The following is a 9,609-nucleotide window of genomic DNA, read 5'->3' on the forward strand; positions in this document are numbered from 1 at the left end:
ATCCCTTTTCTTTTGCCACCTTGAAACTGGAAACATTATCCTTAGCAAGCAAATGTCAGACTAGGATCTGGTAGACCCAGGTTCAAGTCCCCACTGTGCTGTGGAAGCTTGCTGGGTGGCCCTGGACCGGTCACACACCCTCTGCCTACCCTACCTCAAAGGGTTGTTGTGAGATACAATGGAGGAGGGGAGAATGTTATAAGCTGCTTTGTGTCCCCATTGGGGAGAAAGGTGGGGCATAAATGAAGTAAGTAAATGGATAAATGTCATTCTGCTAACTCAGTGTTCAGTAGAGGTATTGCACTGCAAAAAAAACCCAAAATGGTAGGTGGACCAGTTTGAAACCAAAGGCTCTCACTTTGTCCATGGTGTGTGTGTGTGTGTGTGTTTTGATACATCATTACAACTATGTCGTATGAAAAATTGAGAATTTAATTCTTCTAAACTTTATTCTTCCTGTTGGCTTTCATGTTCATAGAATCATAGAGTTGGAAGGGCCCACCAGGATCATCTAGTCCAACCCCTTGCACAATGCAGGAAATTCACACCTACCTCCGCCCGCCCCCCACATCCCCAGTGACCCCCTACTCCGTGCCAAGAAGATGTTACATCGTCTGGTTTATAAAAGTTTATAAAACTTTCCCTATTTGTCTGGAGCTGATGAAACTTTCCATGATCTTTTCTTTCCATTCACATCAAGGGATTCAATGTATTTTAAGCCTGAGCAATGTGTCAATGTCCATGATGTGAAAAGCAATCCAGTTCTGCCTGTTTAGATTCCTGAAGGACTAACTTCCTCACCTATGCTCTTCTGACAGACACCGCAAAGATGGAGAGGTTGAATTGTTGGTTCTCTTCTCCCCTTTCCCTGCCTTCCGGGGGAAGGAAAGCACCCAGCGTGTCAACTGTATAATCATCTGTTCACGTATCAAAAACCTTGCGGAAGCATTCTCATCCATCCAAGTTGTCACCCTTTGAGAAAAAAAAGAAAAATCTAAGCTGATTGAGGACGCTTTCACATTAATCAATTAATATTGCCTACTAGTAATCACTCTGGGTATTTTTGCAGACACTTACAAATTGATATTTTTTAATTTGCATTAATCAGGCCACAAAGATATAAATTAAGATAATGGGCCTATAATTTCCCTAGTCCTCCCTTTTCAAGATAGGAACTACAGAGTATTTGGAACACATTAGGGAGGTGAGGATGAATACTGACACTAGAGAGGGAATGGATGAGATGGTTGCAACTGTTTAATTAGGTGAGAATCACAGCTGCATAGAAAGCAGGAGAGGATGTGCTTTGGAGCTAGAAACTCAGCACGCACAGGCACAGTCCCAACAGTATGAACATCCTAGGTGATCACACAGACATGCTTCATCATCCTATGTCTTGGTTTTCCCATCATAGGGCTGCCAATTCCAGCATGGGAAATTCCTGGAGATATGAGTACAGTACCTGGACAGGGTGATGCTTGGGTTTGGAGGGAGCTCAGTGGATATATGATACTACAGAGTCTGCTTCCAAAGCTTGCATTTCCTCCTGGGGAGCTGATCTCTGTAGTTTGCAGATCAGTTGTAATTCTGGGAGAACTCCAGGCTCCACCTGGAGATTGGTAACCCTAATTGTGGGTCTGAATTGTGGCCTTTTCTTTCATCTATCACTATGGCTGTTTATGGGCCTACCCTTCAGGACTTTAGCGCCATGGGTATAAAGTTCGTCTTGGCCAGATATAGAATCATAGGGCACATTAGTGTTACTGACTGCAACTGATTTCACAGTCAGTCCCTCTCCCCAGGAAGGAGGAGGAGGAGAAGTTGGTTTTTATATGCCAACTTTCTCTACCACTTAAGAAAGACTCAAACTGGCTTACAATCACCTTCCCCTCCCCACAAGACACCCTGTGAGGTAGGTGAGGCTGAGAGTGTGACTAGCCCAAGGTCACCCAGCTGGCTTCATGTGGAAGAGTAAGGAAACAAATCCAGTTCACCAGATTAGCCTCCACCAGTCATGTGGAAGCATGGCCCAGGGGAGCTGTTGTAACCTAGTGGTAAAGTTCAGGCATTGTAGGCATAAGATCCTGTGTTCAGCATCTCTAGTTCAAGGATCTCAGGTAGCAGGGTTAGGAAAGGCCTAGCTTGGCATTCCTCAAGGTGGGCATTATTAAGTTAGATGGACAAAAACTCTGACTCAGAATACAGCTGCATCCATCCAGCAAGGGTTCTCCATCACCACCATCTTTACTGACAGCAAAACGTCCATATTGATAACATAATAACATATAGTATCATGTTGAAGAGCTGTCTCTTGTTACATCCAAGCATAGTACAGCTGGATAATGGTATATCTTACCCGCATGTAACAACCAGATATGGCAAGCTTTTACTTAGTAATATCATGTGTTGTTCAACATCTTTATAAATGATTTGGATGAAGGAATAGAGGGGACTCTTATTAAATTTGCAGATGATACTAAACTGGGAGGGGTAGCAAATACGGTAGAAGACAGAGCCAAGATGCAGGATGATCTTGACAGGCTGGAGAAATGGGCTAGAACTAATAAAATGCACTTCAACAAAGACAAATGTAAAGTTCTGCATTTAGGTAGGAAAAATCAAATGCATAATTATAGGATGGGGGAGACTTGTTTGAGCAGTAGTGTGTGTGAAAAGGATCTTGGGGTCTTAGTAGACCAAACACTGAACATGAGTCAGCAGTGTGATGCTGTAACTAAAAACGCAAATGCAGTCTTGGGCTGCATCAACAGAAGTATAGTGTCCAGATCACGCAAAGTGATGGTATCTCTTTACTCTGCCCGGGTTAGACCTCAACTAGAGTACTGTGTTCAGTTTTGGGCACCACAATTTAAGAAAGATGTAGACAAGCTGAAACGTGTCCAGAGAAGGGCAACAAAGATGGTGAGGGGTCTGGAGACCAAGTCCTATGAGGAAAGGTTGAAGGAGCTGGGTATGTTTAGCCTGAAGAGAAGACTGAGAGGGGATATGATAACCATGTCCAAGAACTTGAAAGGCTGTCATATAGAGGAGGGTGCCGAGTTGTTTTCTGTTGCTCAAGAAGGTCGGACCAGAAACAACGGGTTGAAATTAAATCAAAAGTTTCCGTCTAGACATTAGGAAGAATTTTCTAACAGTTAGAGCGGTTCCTCAGTGGAATAGGTTTCCTCGGGAGGTGGTAAGCTCTCCTTCACTGGAGGTTTTTAAGAAGAGGTTAGATGGCCATCTGTCAGCAACGCTGATTCTGTGACCTTAGGCAGATGATGAGAGGGAGGGCATCTTGGCCATCTTCTGGTCACTAGGGGTGTGGAGGGAGGAGGTAGTTGTGAATTTCCTGCATTGTGCAGGGGGTTGGACTTGATGGCCCTGGTGGTCCCTTCCAACTCTATGATTCTATGATCATGTATATATCTAATAGCAATGTGTGCCCCCTATCTGTGAATATCTAAATCTGTAGATCGAGGCCACACCAACACTAAACAGATTTTCCTGCAAACTTGGTGGACCACCCACCCCCACCCCATTCATGCACAGAGAATGCACTTACCTTTAATCTTCAGAGCTGGTGGCAAGTGAAACGGGGCAGTTTTGGGCCTAGCTGCAGCAGTGGACGGTGGGAACAGCTCTGGGCCTGGCCATAGCGGCAGACACAGGGAACCTCTCCAGGCCTGACTACGATGGACACTGGGACACACACCTGGCCTGGCCACAGATGCTGGGAGACACTCTGGGCCAGGAGCGGCTCCCAGACACTGCCACTGCTGCAGCCAAGCTCAATGGTAGGTGGTGGGGCCTGGGGCCATGCTGGGCTCAGCAATGGGGAGGAGATGGAATTTCCCCCTTGCGAGTCTTGCAACCCCCCACTTGTATATTCTAATTGTCAAGTGTGGCCCCATCTGCGGATATTTAAATCCACAGATCAGGGCCACGCTGACAGAAGGCAGATTTTTCAGCAAACTTAGGGGACTCCCCAGATTTGCAGACAAATTTGGAAACTGGAAAAAATGTTAGGGGGAATTTAAATCCCTCAAAATTCAAGAGTGTTGTCAGCACAAGCTCACACAATGCAGCAAGGCTATTGCTGTGGTGAAGCTGGGGTTTGGTGGGATGGGGGGAGCCGTCACTGCTGGGGTGAAGCCAGAGTTGGGTGGGGGGAGGTGCCACTGCCATTGAGGCAGAGAAGCTGAGGTCAGGTGTGCTATGAGAGAATTCCCTGCCCTGCAATTCTCACGGGTCCCCACTAGTATACTTCAGGATTTTATCAAGTGGGTCTCAATGTTTCTCAGTGTGAGGTATTCCTCCTTCAACAACAGACATAAAAAATGCTCATGTTAAATAACCTCCAAGTTCCAAAAAGTACGAAAAAGCCCTGTGGAAAGGACCACTGTCCTACAATCTTCCTTTACAAACAAGAATCACTAGAAGGGCTGCAGCAAGCTTTTTAAAGCCCTAAAGGAGATACAGTTGGTATTTAACAGCTGTTCTGTGATTCTGAATCTTAAAGTGTCATGGCTCCAAGTGGCGGCGGGTGTTTGTGGGAGGGCAGTGACATCTATTAAATATTTGCGGTGTCTTGTACCAATAGGCTTTGGATCTCACAACTTGCCCCCTGCTACCTTTAATCTTCCTCTGTGCCATCATGAACTCAGCCTAAGAGATGAGGTTGGGCTGGTGAAGCACCCTGAGAAGATTTCAAGCAAGGTGGGCATGGACAGTAGTAGTGGAGTGGCTGCACTGGGCAGGCAGCACGCTGCCTGTGATGGAAGTAGCGGTTGACTGAGAAGCGGCATTGGCCCTCTTTAAGCCCCTTGCATTGAGATAACCAGAAACAAATGGATTGGGGGGGGGGGGGAGCTGTCCAGACCCTTCTCTGCTTTGGCTGTAAAATGGTCAGGGTTCAGATCAAATGAAAGAATCCCACTGTGGAGCAGGCGGGGGGGGGGTGACGTAGTCCAAAAAAATACACTACAGCCAATTACAAAGCAGCGTTTTCAGGAGGGAGGGACTTTTACATGGTTCAGAAGCTCTGCATTTTCACTGGGGGTGCATCATTGATCACAAGGTACTCCTGGAATTTCTTCGGGGCAAAAAAAGCCCCTGTGCACAGTGTTTTGACAATTCAACTGCAAATACTGTGCAGTTAGAGAGCAGCAGATCCAGCGGAAACAGACCATGCATAAAAGGCCTTATATTTAAGTGCACAAAGCACCACTAGGCTGCACAATCCACCCTGTCATTTAAACTCTTAGGAAGATACATTTTTAAACTGAATCCAAAAATCCTCATGCCTTAAAGGGACTTGCTTTATATTTAGAGGTTTAAAAAAAGAAGTTTGAAATGCTTCTGAAGAAAAAAATAATAATTCTGAGGCTCTGTGTTTATATCATGAAAAATGTGCTCTAAGGGAGGCCTCCATGGATCGTTTGAATTTTGCTTTTATGTTCTGAAATTCTCACATCGAAGGCTCTAGTGGTCTGTCCTACATACATTAACTTGCACAAATATAAGATAATATAGGCTACTTGTTTTGAATTATAATTGGCATATTGTTTTAAATTGTATCATCTATTGTCAAGTGTATTGACAAAATCCTTAATCTTAAAAGCACAGCACAAACAAGGACTGCATCTATAATGCTGTATAATATGACTTTTTTTGTGGGGGGTGGGGCTCAATATCTGTATGGACCAATTTGTCCTTAAGATTGGCCATCCTATGAAATCCCAAACAAAGGGGAATTTAACAACTTGATATATCTTGCATCAAATGCCAGTGTTTATATGTAACCCATTTTATATGATATGACACGGAATGAAATTCCATGGACCATACAAGATGTGAAGAATTTGCAGTTGACTTACTCCTAAACAACTCAGACCACAAGAACTTGCTGGCTTCATTTCTTGAGTGCAATATGATGCTCTTGGGGAATCTCCCCACTGAGCTAGTTCCATAGCAAAAGAGTCAGGGAGGGCAGCTGCCTTGACTGTTAAAATGGTATACAGTGTAGTGTCATAGGCTTGGACTCTGATGACAATGGATCTATATATCCTACACAACAGGAGGAGGAGAAGAAAGTTAGTTTTAGTTTTTATATGCTGACTTTCTCTCCCACTTAAGAGAGAATCAAACCAGCTTCCCTTCCCTTCCTCACAACAGGCACCCTGTGAGGTAAGTGGGGCTGAGAGAACTCTAACAGAGCTGTGACGAGCCCAAAGTCACCCAGCTGGCTTCGTGTGTAGGAGTGGGGAAACACATCTAGTTCACCAAATTAGCGTCCCCCACTCATGTAGAGGGGTGGGGAATCAAACCCGGTTCTCCAGATCAGAGTCCACCACTCCAAACCACTGCTCTTAAATACTACACTATGCTGGAACAGTAATGTGTCTTAACAATTGCTTCTTCCACATGGGGGACAGGAGAAGGACCCCTGCTGCAGAAGCAGCAGCAAACAGCATGGAAGCAGCAGTAAGTACTGTGGAAACGGCAACAGCCTTCCACACACACTGTCCACACGCTGCTTGCTGCTCCTTCACTGAACCAATGCAACAATGATCTAATGCAATGACAATTGCACTGCAGGGCCTCACAGCCTGGCAATCAAGATTATTAAGGGGTTGGAGCACCTTTCCTATGAGGAAAGACTGTAGAGTCTGGGACTTCTCAATTTAGAAAAGAGACAAATAAGGGGGGACATGAGAAAGGTTAATAAAATTATACACATGGTAGAGAGAGTGGAGAGAACCTTTTCTCCCCCTCAAAATGCTAGAACTCAGAGGCATCCAATGTTGATGGGCAGTAGATTCAGGATGGACAAAAAGAAATACTTCTTTACTCAGCGAATGATTAAAATGTGGAATTTGCTGCCAGAGGTTGTAGCGATGGCCACAAGCATAGATAGCTTTAAAAGGGAATTAGGTTCATGGAGGATTATGTTAGCTGGGGAGCTATTTCAGTGAAACCCCAGTACTTAACTTTCTGCTACCATTCAGAGGGATAGGATCGTTCCTCTGATCTATCGAGAATAAGCTTGATCACACACACGCACAAAAGACACAAGACGTTTGTCTTTGAAGTAAAAACAATCTTTACTCTAACTCATGGTAAAGGGTAAAAATCACTGGGAGTAAAACAAAGAATTCTGTCTACATTCTAGGTTCCCTAGACTTGCCAGAGTCTCTCTGGCAGGCTCTAAGCTTCCTCATGAGTAGGCATTCTTGAGAGCAAGAGAGCCTCTCATCCTTCCAGGCTGGCATCTGGAGAAGAACTGGGGTAACTGCTTTCACTTCTAACAAAGGAATCGAAAACAGTTACACATACAAATAGCTGCATACGTGACCCTTAGGCATGGCTGCAATGGCCACCAAAACTGACCACTTGGTCAGTTACAATATTAACCCCTTAACTGCCTGACATGTAACAAAGCTCGCTATCTAATACCCAACAGATTAGTGTATCAGTGTCTACTAGCCACGGTGAATAAAGGGAACATCCACATTCAGAGGCAGTAAACCTCTGAATATCAGTGCCAGGAGGCAACATCAGGGTATGGCCTCAGCTTCTTGGCCTTCCAGAGTAACTGGCTGGCCTCTGTGTGAAACAGATGCTGGACTGTTCTGATCCAGCAAGGCTTTTTTTAGGTTCTTATATTCCCCTTCTCCGTTGTGAAATAAAAAAGCATATTAAAAGGCTAAAAGAAGGTGGAAATGTGGAGCTTAGTTCCTCCTACACCCCATATTGGTTGCAGACAGAGCCTCCACACTGGCAATCAACCCACAGTTCCTCCTTTGACACAGATCAAAGTAGGTTTTTGTTAGAGCTGGCTCAACAGTGAAAGACCCAAGAGCAGTCAAGTGCAGGAGCACAACATCATGTGGAAGATCGCCAAAACACCATCAGCATCCAGCTGTCTGCACAGACAAAAATCCGTGTGGAAGAAGCAATCTCCTCAGTGGACCTAAACCGTGTTTGAGCACCTATCAGGGTTTGGAAGAGACACTCCTTTTCAGCTGACGGAAGTAGGTAGGTGTGTGTTTGTATGGAAAGTAAGTTTTGGATTCTGGAAGACGTAGACAGAGAAGCAGACAGACTCTGATGATTTGGTTGAAGCACCTTGGAGGGTTCAGGATCTCTCTCTGGGGATCTGATGTGAGAGCCAGTGTTACATAATGGTTAGTGTTGAGCTATGATCTGGAGAGACCCAGGTTTGAATTCCCACTCTGCTATGGAAGCTCACTGGGTGAACTTTGGCCAGTCACATACTGTTAGCCTAGCCTATCTTACAGGGTTGCTGTAAGGATAAAATGCAGTAGAGGAAAAAGATGTAAGGCGCTTTGGGTCTTCATTGGGTGGGGTATAAATGTAGAAAATAAATAAATCATTGACACGGGGTGCTGGATCTGCTGCATATAGCAGTGACCTCACTGCTGGATTATGCAGTTTGGAAATAAATCCCATTACTTCTATGGGAACTTCTGTATAAAATAAAGAGGATCCCAGCCATTGTGTGATCATGGAAGCATTTTTATGCTTGACAATGAGACAGAAAACACTATTATATTTTTTCTTTGGTACCATGAAAACATTATCTGGACAAATATGCCAGAGCTGCTGATTGAAATTTTCTTTTAAGACTTCCATTTACATTTCAAACTTAAGAGTGGATTTTTTTTTCTGCCCGTTCTTTGAATAGTGTGTGGCGTGCTCCCCATTGCTTATCCCTTCTGCTAAAAAGGTCCAGAAAAAATAAGTTACTCAGAAGATGTACAGGTCTGCGCTAAAGCAGAGGCAGCTTTTCTCTCCAGCCTTTTTCCAAAGAAAAAGAATTTTAACGTAAACAAACCCTTGCGGCTGCTACACTCGTTACTTTTGCAGAGATAGTCTTCGGTTCAGATAGGGCAGGCAGACGGTTATTAATGTATATTTGCAGCGCCCCGTCCTTGGCACCACCTAGGAGTAAAACACGCACAAAACTGACAAAAGAGAACAGTTACCCGCTCATCTTTCTCCAACCCGCCGCACAAGTATATAGACCAGGGCTAAGGCCCCCAGGAGGACGAGTAATGGCTGACGTGGCCTGGGTGCGGCACTCACATGCTACCTGTGTGTGTGTAAAGTGCCGTCCAGTCGCAGCCGACTTATGGCGACCCCTTTTTGGGGGGGGGTTTCATGGCAAGAGACTAACAGAGGTGGTTTGCCAGTGCCTTCCTCTGCACAGCAACCCTGGTATTCCTTGGTGGTCTCCCATCCAAATACTAACCAGGGCTGACCCTGCTCAGCTTCTGGGATCTGACGAGATCAGGCTCGCCTGGGCCATCCAGGTCAGGGCCACATGCTACCAATACCCTTTTTAATCCTCGGTGTGTTCAAACGCTCTCAGACCCAAGTATGCCTACAACTGCAACCGCAGAGCCACTTTATCATTATGAACCGTATACAACAACGGGACTGTGCCCACCGAAACGGTTCTTCCGCCAACTAAGTTTTTTTTCCCGCTTTACGACCCGCAGGTGGCGCACGGCAGCTTTTGCGACAGCGCGAGCGTCGCGGCGCGATGGCGTCACCGCGGAGGAGACGGGCCGGAAGCTGCTG

Source organism: Euleptes europaea, chromosome 3 (genome assembly GCF_029931775.1).
Source record: "Euleptes europaea isolate rEulEur1 chromosome 3, rEulEur1.hap1, whole genome shotgun sequence".
Lineage (NCBI taxonomy): Eukaryota > Metazoa > Chordata > Lepidosauria > Squamata > Sphaerodactylidae > Euleptes > Euleptes europaea.